Genomic DNA, 11,217 nt, shown 5'->3' on the forward strand with positions numbered 1-11,217 from the left:
AGTGTTGCTCTTTCTGCCAAGGGTGCTGTCCCCTGTGCTATAACAAAAGCAACTTTTTGCATAATAAAATGTCTCAAGAATTCTTTCTTGAGCTCAACAACCTTATACCTTCATGGCCTCTATCCCTGCCACCCCAGCCCCCATTTCCCACAATGTTCTGGGTTTGATCCACTGCAGGGTCCAGTGTGGAGCACCTATAGTTTCTGGCTGGCATAGGTCCATTATCTCTGGATATTCTAAAATGTCACTTCCCGGAGAGATTCTTTCTGGACACCCCACCTCCACTCCACCCCAATCCAGGAAACCATCCTATCGTATATTTTATGACAACACACACTTCTTTTTTCTGGTGCTTATCACAAATCTAACTATTAATGATTCATGCAATTATTTATTGAATGTTCTTTACACGTAGCTAGACTATAGAAAGACTGTCTGACTGTAGGCCCCTGTACCTGCAATGACTTGTCCAATGCCTGCCATAAAGTACTTAATTAATGCTTGTTACAGGAAGTGGTGAAATTTGATGGCAGGTTTTCACAAAGGGCCTGCACTTTCCTCTGCTAGGCTGAGCATCTATACACAGGCACAGGAAGACAGGTCATCAGGATGCTCACAGGAAGATGATCTTTCAATCTCAAGGGGAAAGTTTGTCTGGATTGCTAATGACTATGGCAACAGAAAAGGGGAGGATGCAGGCTGGCCCAACAAGTTTGGGTCTGTCTGCCTTCCTAATGACATCTACAGATGTCTCCTGTCATATCCTTCATGTGGGCTGCTAAAACTGGTAGTTTCCAGGGACATGTCGGAGGCATTGCTTTGTAATTTAGTGAAAATTGCCTTTGAGATCCAACTTTGAGCTGGGAAATAATTTGACAAATATCAATGGGTACTTATGTGTCAGCACTTCAAAGACAAGTCAGGTAGATCCCTGGGGCCTGCACAAAGAAGCAGCTGCGATGGGATACCAGCCCCCTGCTGTGCTGCACGACTGCTGGGTTGCCATAGTAAACCACCATAGTAGGCTCATTTTAGGGATCTACTGGGGCAAAGTTTTGAAGAGAATGAGCTAGAAAGAAAGAACTGCAAGGAGACCTTTCAACTGTATGCAGAATTATTTACTGTTCTCATGCATAACACTCTGCAAGCAGAGAGTTCAAATAAGGTCATTGAAATAGCTTAGGAGAGACTAGTATAAAAAGGAACGATTGACTGGAGGGTCATTTTTGTAGAGAGAGGTGAGGTGCAAGCCAGGAGAGAGGAAAAACTCTCAGAGAAAAAGGAGAGACAAAATCTTGAAAATTCTACCTGTGAGAATAGCAGCACAGCATGCTTCCCAGATGGCTGAACACCAAACCTTGAACAAGAAAGATGTTTTTCAAGCATCTCTGTGAATGTGAGGCTGTGGGTCCAGCCTTCCCCTTCTAAATGTAATGATTGATCATCCCAGGAAAGAACTTGGCTCTCATCCTTTGGGCCTTGTAATTTGGTTGAAACAGTTTGTAAAGTCAGCAGCAATTTTCTTAAGCCTTTACAAACCTCTGGAAATTTTCACTCAATTCAGAAAAGAAAGGAATGAAAGTGTGATAATTTGTGATCAAGTTTAAATCTGCTCAATCAACATCATGACAAATTAACCCAATTCATGGAAGAATAAAAAAGAGGGTTTTCACGCACTAGTCACAAATACAGCTTATAAATATGACTTTTCAAAAAATCCACATAGTACTTCAAATGTTCTTTCTCACTTCTGTCAGTCACAGGTTTTTCAACATCAACCAACCAAATCCACTTGATTTTTATAATTCTGATATCACATTTTTGGGAAATCTTGTGCTTTTGGTGGGTTGCTAATAAATTTGCTATCCCTATGGTGACATGAAAACTAAGAAACTTATGGAATTTTAAAGGAATACCATGTGGAGGGTATTTTGGTTACCCAATATATTCTAATAGGAGAATGTACTGATTAAAAACAAACAAACAAACAAACAAACAAAACAACAAGTCTTATCTCAGAGTGGTTAGAGCTCTTTATGGACCAAAAAAAAAGGAGGTTGGAGACTGAGGCACCTCTGCCCAAGTTTAGCCTCTTAAAACAGGTGATGGGTTTTAAGGAGGGCACTTGTGATGAGCACTGGGTGTTATATGTAAATGACGAATCACTAAATTCTACACATGAAACCAATTTTCCCATACATGTTAAGTAGTTAGAATTTAAGTAAAAGCTTGAAAAAATCCTTTAAAAATGAAGTAAACATAATTAAATACTTGAGGTTTTTTTTTTTTTTTCAACAGATAGTAATGTTTAGGTAGAACAGACAACACAGTAAAGCTGCAGCAACTTTGCCCTCCGTGAAATTTGTTCCTGTTGTGATGTTTTGCCCCATCGGTAGCTCTGAGAACCTCCTCCAGCCAGGGGGAAGACAACTACTCTCTGTGTTAGGTTAGAAAGAGTAGACAGAAGTCTTAGGGATAAAGAGCTTAGTTGGGGTTAGGCTTTACAGACTGATGCTGCAGTGGGGACACCTCCTGATGGCAGTCACAGATGGTTCTGTGGTTGAGTGGACTGGGAAATTAAGGGAGCCTAGAGATTCCCTCCTGCAAACTTATCTTTTGAAGGACAAAAGTAGGGGAAGAGTTAATAGCACTGATAAGCAGATCTGACACACAGCAGGTGCTACTGTGGCCTATTTGTTAAAAGAATGAGATTCCCCAGGACCTTCTGGTCAATCTGGCTTTCCTCAAAACCTGGCCTTACTCACCCCACACCAATGGTATGGAAGGAGCCCTGGGACCTTTTTGGTGTCAATTTTGCTCTGTTAGTGTTGCGGTTGGTGCTTGTTCCACATGGTTAAGGACTTGGAACATGAATCCTTGGGGGAGCTGGTGTTTGGATGGCTTGAAGAGGAGGAGGTGAAGAAGGGAGGGCAGGGACATTTACCTTCAGAAAGGGATGTGACAGAAATGTAAAAAAGGGTTGAGAATTCCTCATGTTGAGTCATTTGAAATCTGGTGTATGTGGTGCCAGTCTTGACTTGCAGCAAATAGAGGAGAGTGATGAAGGAGAGCCTTATTCTCAATGTTTCCAATGCTACAAGAAGAACCCAGAAACACCCAGATGTGCAGGAAAGTGGCTATTTGCTGGGCTGTATTGGATAAACCTACCAGTGTCTGTGTCCACAGGTCTCCATCTCCCATGGTGAGAAGCAAACTGCAAGAAGGGGTAGAGGAGATTAAAAAGAGGAATGAAGATAAAGAGCACTGACAGAAAAGGAAAACAGATTCTAGGCAAAGGGACCCGGGACATGTCCTTCTGTAATGAGGATGAGGATGAAGAGAACAAATGCTTAAAAAGGGAAAGAAGGAAGGAAGTGGGATGATACAGAAATGATAAGTGAGCAGAGAGGTGAGAAAGGAAGGAGTTCTAGGCAGAATTCTTAAAACTAGAATGATGGGGGCACCTGGGTGGCTCAGTTGGTTAAGCATCTGACTTCAGCTCAGGACATGATCTCACAGTTGGTGAGTTTGAGCCCCGCGTCAGGCTCTGTGCTGACGGCTGGGAACCCAGAGCCTGCTTCAGATTCTGTGTCTCCCTCTCTCTCTGCCCGCCCCCCCTGCTCATGCTCTGTCTCTCTCTGTCTCAAAAATAAATCAAAACATTTTTAAAAATTAAAAAAAAAAAAACTAGAATGATGATATTGACCACATGTTAAACTGTCCATTCAGGTAGACAGCCTTAAGCTGGTCTCTAGGTCTGGGACACTGCAAGGGCAGCCAGCATTTTGACAGAACAACTTAAGTAAGGGAAATGAATCAAGTGCTGGAAAAAAAAGCATTGGGTTTAGGGTCTCATTTTCATCTCTGCCACTGACCAGATACATGAAGCTTGCCCTGCTCATGTCACATTACTGTTGGCAGAATCACACAAAAGAACATAGAGAAAAGGTACTTCAAAACAAAGTACTTTATCAATATAAGTTTGTAATATTTTCAAAGTAGATACTTTACACACATGTAAGTAATTTTTCCAAATATAAAGAAACTGTATTCCTTGATTTTTTTTTTTTTTTTTTGCAATTCTACCACCCTTCCCCAAACATGACTGTTTCCTCCTTGTCAAGTTGAATATCTTCATATGACAGCTGCTAGCAGAGTCCAGGCACCTTCAGGCTGTCACCTCTGGGTCCCAGTGCACCAAGATGAATGACCCCAAGAGTCATTCCAGCTCACAGCTGCCTTTGCAGCACCAGCCACTTCTCCCAGGACACTGTGTGAGAAGGTTGGAAGGGCTGTCATAGAAAAGATAATTCCATTTGTTGTAGCATTTCCAGAGCCTGGGGCTAGGACCCACAGGTCAAAATAACACGGAGGAAATATTTCGCTCCATACAAATGGAGCTCTGACTGTTGGAATTTTCTAAACCTGGACAAGGAGTTCTCTCTGCAGCTTATGAGCCCCATGTCAGGAGCAGGCATCACTTGGAGTCCACACAACTGTATAGCTTGAGCTTAGTGTTCACAGCACTGTCAAAGATTCACAATAACTAAAGTATAACCAATGAATCACGAAAGTGTACTTAGTAAAATGTATTGCACACACACCAAGAAGACAGTTTGCAAACTGGGAGTACTCAAGCAAGAACGTAGAATGAGGCTTAGGGGTATACTGTTTTAAAACAGCTTAAATAGTGAGAAAGCAATGGCTGTTTATTCTTCATAATGATTGATTACAATATTACAGTTTTGAGCCAGTTATGAGTGGCTCCCTCATAACAACCTTGGGAAACAGTTCAAGTTTTACTCATCATTTCCAGATGTACAAGCAAGAAATGATCCAGGTCAAGTTAGTTTTGCAAAATAATCTCAGTTAAGCTTTTGCTGCATGACTACACCGGTTCTGTCTGTTCAGTGAAACTTCAAGGCTGGTCTCCATCTGTCCTTGATTGTAACAATTCCCCCCTTTCAGTCATTCTATTAGCAGGCTGAGAGCATGACCAACTATTACAGTGTTTTTCTCAGTTACCACTGTTGATGACATCAGGCTGAAGATTCATGTATTTGCTGTTTCTATTAGTTGAATCATCAGGCTGGAGGGCCATGCAGTCACCATCTTCATCATTCATGTGGTTATTGTTGGTTTCATCTAGTTGTCTGATCCTGATGGATACCATTTGCATGTGAGTAGCTGCTGACAGACATTTAATGCATTTGAGAGTATAGAACACAATATGGTGACTATAAAGAGAATACATAATAGCCAAGGATTGAACAATTCCCCAGAACAGAGATTCCCAGGAGCCAAGATTTAACCAATCAAATAAATCAAGTAGGTTATAACCAGATTCAGGTTTTGCCTTTCTAAGTCAATTTACAAATTGCTTTTTAAGTTATTTATATAGGCACAACATGATGTATTAGCAAAGACATACACTTATGATTACATAGGACAGAATGAATATCAGGGTGCTTCTTTTCAGGAGGCAATGTTGCAAGTGGGCTTTCACTGAAATTAGACCGTTTTATGATGGGAGCAATCAGGTTATTTAATGAGAGGCATCTCTACGGAAACAGAAAACCAAAGGTTAATAGTTTGAGCAAATTGCAAATTGAGTTTTCTAAGTTTGGAGGGCAAGCCAGTTGAGAAGCTTTTTAATGTTGGATTCTAGGGCAAGCAGTGGGCATCACACAGATCTTCCTGGTTAGGATTGTGAATGTCTCTGACAATTTTTCTGAGTGGCACATGGCAATCACCATAAAGATCATCTATATGTGTGCTGTTGTGACACCTCTGAGGAGTGTGTCAAAAGTCCGGCTTAACTTGCTTGGCTTTGGGAAAAGAGCAGTTTTAGTGGCATTGTGATTCCAAACCAAAATACTGGGAGAAAATTGGAAATGTTACTTATAAACTTCTAGCCACATATTGGAGAAAATTAGAAGAATTTAGGACTCAATCCAGTTTACAGGTAAAAAAAAAAAAAAAAAATCTTTAAAGACAATGACCAGTACCGAAATCTGATATCTATAAAGGTGTACTACTGAAATATAATCCTTCCTCCATAATCATTTCTGTTTCCATCAAAGGGCATAGCAAGACTAATCTGTCTGCAAATTTAGTTTTAATAAACTTGGCCTGATTGTTTATATAAATGTAGCAAGAATAGTGATTGACTATATAGGCACTTTTAAAACTGGAAAACAAAATATTAACGAGTGAGCAATGCTTTAAATGAAATCATAAAAATTACAATCATCAGTATCCTGTAATTAATTCTTGTTGATCTTGATCTTTTGTTAGTAGCTTTATGCATTTGTCAGTTTTCCATCAAAGTTTTAGAAATTCTTACACAGCTCAATGTTATTATCTTAAAGTTATCATAAACTTTCATTCTAGAGTACTCACAAGGGTCTTTTCCATAAATTTATCTGAAGATGAAATATATTTACAAAAGCATCCAGAGGAAAACAATAATCATCTGTGAATGACAAAAAAAAAAAAAACTTAAAGTGGCAATAGCAAGATCAGATGAGAATTCATTATAATGCAGTTGATAGGGGAAATGAGTTATTTCTGTGATACATAATGTTTTAAGACAATAGCCGCAGTTATGAATAATAACGTTGTATGAGGACACATCAGGTTTCCAGGAACTTCATATAATTTCTGGAGCATTTATATTAATAACTTCCATATAAATATTTCCTAAAGAAAGTTTAGCATTATTTCTTATTTGACAATGTTTTTCATGAAATTTTACACATACAAATAGGTACATAGTTGTAAACAAACAAACAAAAAAAGTAGTTCTAAGAGAGAAGACTCAATTCCTTAAGTAATCAAAAACCTGACAAAGAAAAAACACAGTATCTTTGTTTACTAAGCAGATTACAGAAAAATATTAAAGATAAAGAAAAACCTTGGGGCGCCTGGGTGGTTCAGTCAGTTAAGCATCCAACTTCAGCTCAGGTCATGATCTCACAGTTTGTGAGTTGGAGCCCTGCATCAGGTTCTCTGTTGTCAGCTCTGAACATGAAACTTGCTTTGGATTCTGTGTATCCTGCCCTCTCTTCCCCCCCGCCCCCTTGCTCTTTGTCTGTCTCTCCCTCTCTCAAAAATAAACAAATATTAAAAAAAATTGAAAAAAGAAAAATCTTTATTTACGATTTCTTATTAAGAGCAGACCAATAACCTAAGAAACCTTTGTCCTTTTAACAGGGACAAAATAAAATTCTAACTGCACCAGTGTAATTTTTATATTAAAAATTTTCTTTGTATTATTTTCCTTGTATTAATTTAAATACATCCATTCTAACTTTAGTCAGGTTGGCCATATATAAAATTCCTTTCTTAAGATTTCTTTTCCACAAACCAACTACAACTTTCTATATCCATTTAAGTTTTGTTCTATCTTTTTCTTTTCTCATTCTGAAACAATCATTTTACTTTATGACACAATCACTTCATTTTTTTCCCTTATCAAAAATGCATTTTTTGGGGCACCTGGATGGCTCAGTCAGTTAAGCGTCTGACTTCGGTTCAGGTCATGATCTCAAGGTTCATGGGTTTGAACCCTGCGTTGGTCTCTGTGGGTACAGCTCGGAGCCTGGAGCCTGCTTCGGATTCTGTGTCTCCCTGTCTCTCTGCCCTACCCTACTCATACTCATACTCTCTTTCTCTCTATCTCAAAAATAAATAAACATTAAATTTTAAAAAAAAATTCATTTTCATTTCTCATATCTTCTTTTCTAGAAAACACAGATCCTTTTTATATACAGTTGTTTTCTGTTCTTTTCTATTATTTCTAGTAGTTTGTAAAAAAACTCTTTTGCTGACAGTCTCAAATTTATTAGTTCAAATGTTATCTTCTCAATTTCGAAATCTTATAAACCTTTTCTAGAAAAGAAATGATGCATATCATAGAGGACAGAATATTTGCTTCTATTAATTTTGGACATTAAATGGATATAAGCTCCTTAAATAGATATTTAAATGGATATAAGCTCCTTCCACATAATATAATTTTTTAAAAATGTACCTTTTGGAAATTACAGTATGAGATTCACTTATGTTTATAAGTTCATCCTGACATTGTTTTGCTAGGCTGGGACTGATAGAACAGGCAGAGGCAACAGGATCCCTACATTTTTGCTGAATAAGTTTGCTCTATGTTGAGTAGGCAGAATAAAGATTTGAAAGATGGGATAACATCTTCTAAACTGATGGCACGGCTATAAATATCTGGGAAGCTGCCACCAGAATTTCTAGTCTTGCAGGTAGTTAGAAGAAATGGGGGAAGTTCTTTTAAACAAAGATTGTTGCCTGGTTGCAAATCTGAAAAGACAAGGCAATAAAGTATGAGTCTATTAAAAAGTGATTATAGCCTGGCCTTGAGGAGTTATCACTGTCTTGTGTTTATACAAGACAGAAATGGTGAATGTTCTTCTATTGGCCCTTTCAGCTGACCACACAGACCCTTTTGTCACTCAATTTACTGTGGTATAAGAGCACTACCTTTTAAATGTGTTAGATCATTTGGGGTGCCTGGGTGGCTCAGTATGTTAAGGGACCAAATCTTTTTTTTTTTCTTTTTTAATGTTTATTTCTTTTTGAGAGAGAGTGAGAAAACAGGAGAGGGGCAGAGAGAGAGGGAGACACAGCATCTGAAGGAGGCTCCAGGCTCTGAGCTGTCAGCACAGTGCTCTATGCAGGGGCTCAAACTCATTAACCAAGAGATCATGACCTGGGTAGAAGTCGGATGCTTAACGGGCTGAGTCACCCAGGCACTCCTTAAGTGACCAACTCTTGATCTCAGCTGTGGTCATGATCTTTCGGTTTGTGAATTTGAGCTCCACGTCAGGCTCGTCACTGAGAGTGTGGAGCCTGCTTGGGATTCTCTGTCTCTGCTTCTCCCCCATTCATACTCTCTCTTTCTTTTTCTCGGTCTCTCTCAAAATAAATAAATAAACTTAAAACAATGTTAGATCATTCTATAGTATACTATACTATATTAAATAGTATATATTATAGCTTAGTACATGCTACACGTATAAAACCATGTAAGAAACTGAAATAAAGGCTTAATAAACTGACACATGTTTCTTATTTTCAGCGTATGCCATACATACAATTTATTTTGCACTTTCTGAAATTATTCTTTTATTTACATATAAATAGCAAATAATTCTTGGGGCGCCTGAGTAGCTCAGTTGGTTAAACATCTGACTTAATTTCAGCTCATGTCAAAATCTCACAGTTTGTGAGTTGGAGCCCCACATCAGGCTCTACACTGACATTGTGGAGCCTGCTTGGGAGACTCTGGTCCCTCTGTTTCTTCCCCTACCTTGCTCACCTGCTTGTTCTCTCTCTCTCTCTCAAAATAAATCAATAAACATTAAAAATAACTCTATAATAAATCAATGTATAAAATATTGATAAAATTGAAGATATATACATGGGTATATAGGTAATATATATATTTTCTTTATTTAAATAGGTGTTAATCATAACTCACCAATGGCCTGTGACCACAGTTTGAAAAACAAGAAGTTACAGTAAATCCATTCACATTAAGAGGAAATTTTCATGGTAGCTTCACTTCTTCTCATTTTCCAAAAGGGTTCCTTCTGCTTTGCCTGCATTCTTCCAGCCTCACTGCGCAGTTTGTGTAGAGTTAATTTATGCTTATTACTTTAAGTGCTCTGAAATTTTTTCTTCAGTTTTGTATTTTCAGCCCTTCTTCCAACTTTTAAAAAATTATTTGTAATCTTGGCTTTCCAGTGAAAACCAGGAAACAGGCAATTGTGAACTATCGCATATTAACATACTGTAGATTAGCAAACTTAAATGCATTTCAAACTTTTAGAAGTAAATTTGATCCTTTGAATAACATGAGTTTGAATTGTGAGCCCACTTATATGTAGATTTTTTGGATAAATACAGCACAGTGCTGTAAATGCATTTTCCTTATGGTTGTCTCAATAATATTTTTTTCTCTAGATACTTTAAAATTACAACATATAATACATAAAACATACAAAATATGTGTCAATTGATTATGTTATTGGTAAGGCTTCTGGTCAACAGTAGTCTATGAGTAGTTAAGTTTTGGGGGAGTCAAAAATTATATGTTGATTTTAAGCTGTGCAAGGATCAAGGGCCAACTGTATAATATTCCTCATAATACATCTTTTCAAAGTGGCATAAATATATTTATTAATAGACTTAAATATGTTTTGTCTCCATAAAAATTAAAAAGCACAAAGTAGATATGTTTAGCATTTAATGTTTTTCTTATTTGGAAATGATTTAGATATTCAACAAATATCCATCATTTAATTTAACTTAGTATAAACTCTGATCTTATCTACCTTTATTGAAATCACTTGTTTCTAAAAAAATATGCTTGGATTAGACATCAAAAATTATGCTTGTGTTAGATGATAAAACCATCATCAAGTTACTTTTCTTGTAAACAAGTTTTGAAGGCATGCCTGCTTTTACTAAACCAATAAACTTAAATTAGCTTTTATTTATCAAAGATTATGCTGGATCACATGAACTGAAAATCATTTGGGTTATTTTGTATGTTCCCAAAATTCTACTTAATTTATATAAATACTTAATTTTCTTTAAGTCAATTAAATAGAGTTCTTTACAAATTAATTTTGTCTATATTATCCAGAGGTAGAAAATATCATATATCTATAACATGTCTCTCAGAAAGAGAAAGAGGGAGATACAGAGAAACAGAGAGAGAACATGCAGATAGATGCAAAGTTTTTATATATTTTTCTTTTAAACTTTTAGCCATGTCTCAGGTACAAAAATTGAAAGAATAATTGGATCCAAACTGTGTTTCTGGTAGAGGGAATAAATTAAAAGTACTGGCTCAGATGCTCAGATTGCCAAATTTTTTTACTAGAGATTTTATTTTCTATTTGTATGGTATATGAATATTTTTAGAACTGTTTTTGAGGTCATTTTGTCTTTTAGAAGCTTCTGCATAACAATCAAAAAATGAATTTGGTTGTCTCCTGGAGATTTGGGATCCTCTCTTTTAAGGGTGCCATTAAGGGGGGCTTACCTAAAACAAAGCCTCTCCAGAATGGCCATTGCGATTCCAAATTATAAGTAAGTTTATTTTTCCAGAAAGGCACTACATCGTTTTCCAAGGATGAGGTGTAATCCAAGTTGCCTTTAGATTCCCTAAAATGTTTT

At 37.3% G+C, this 11,217-nt stretch overlaps 1 long non-coding RNA gene across 1 annotated transcript; it reads right to left on the reverse strand.

Annotated features, from left to right (window-relative positions):
• Positions 1–4,688: 4,688 nt before the first annotated feature.
• LOC109258932 (uncharacterized) lies at positions 4,689–9,625 on the reverse strand. Its single transcript, XR_002076512.2, has 3 exons — positions 9,512–9,625; positions 6,403–6,475; positions 4,689–5,187 (listed from the first exon to the last, which is right to left on the reverse strand). It is a non-coding gene; the product is annotated as an uncharacterized LOC109258932 (long non-coding RNA).
• Positions 9,626–11,217: the final 1,592 nt, after the last annotated feature.

The sequence above is a fragment of the Panthera pardus genome, unplaced genomic scaffold (genome assembly GCF_024362965.1).
Source record: "Panthera pardus isolate Hobbes unplaced genomic scaffold, ASM2436296v1 HiC_scaffold_24, whole genome shotgun sequence".
NCBI lineage: Eukaryota > Metazoa > Chordata > Mammalia > Carnivora > Felidae > Panthera > Panthera pardus.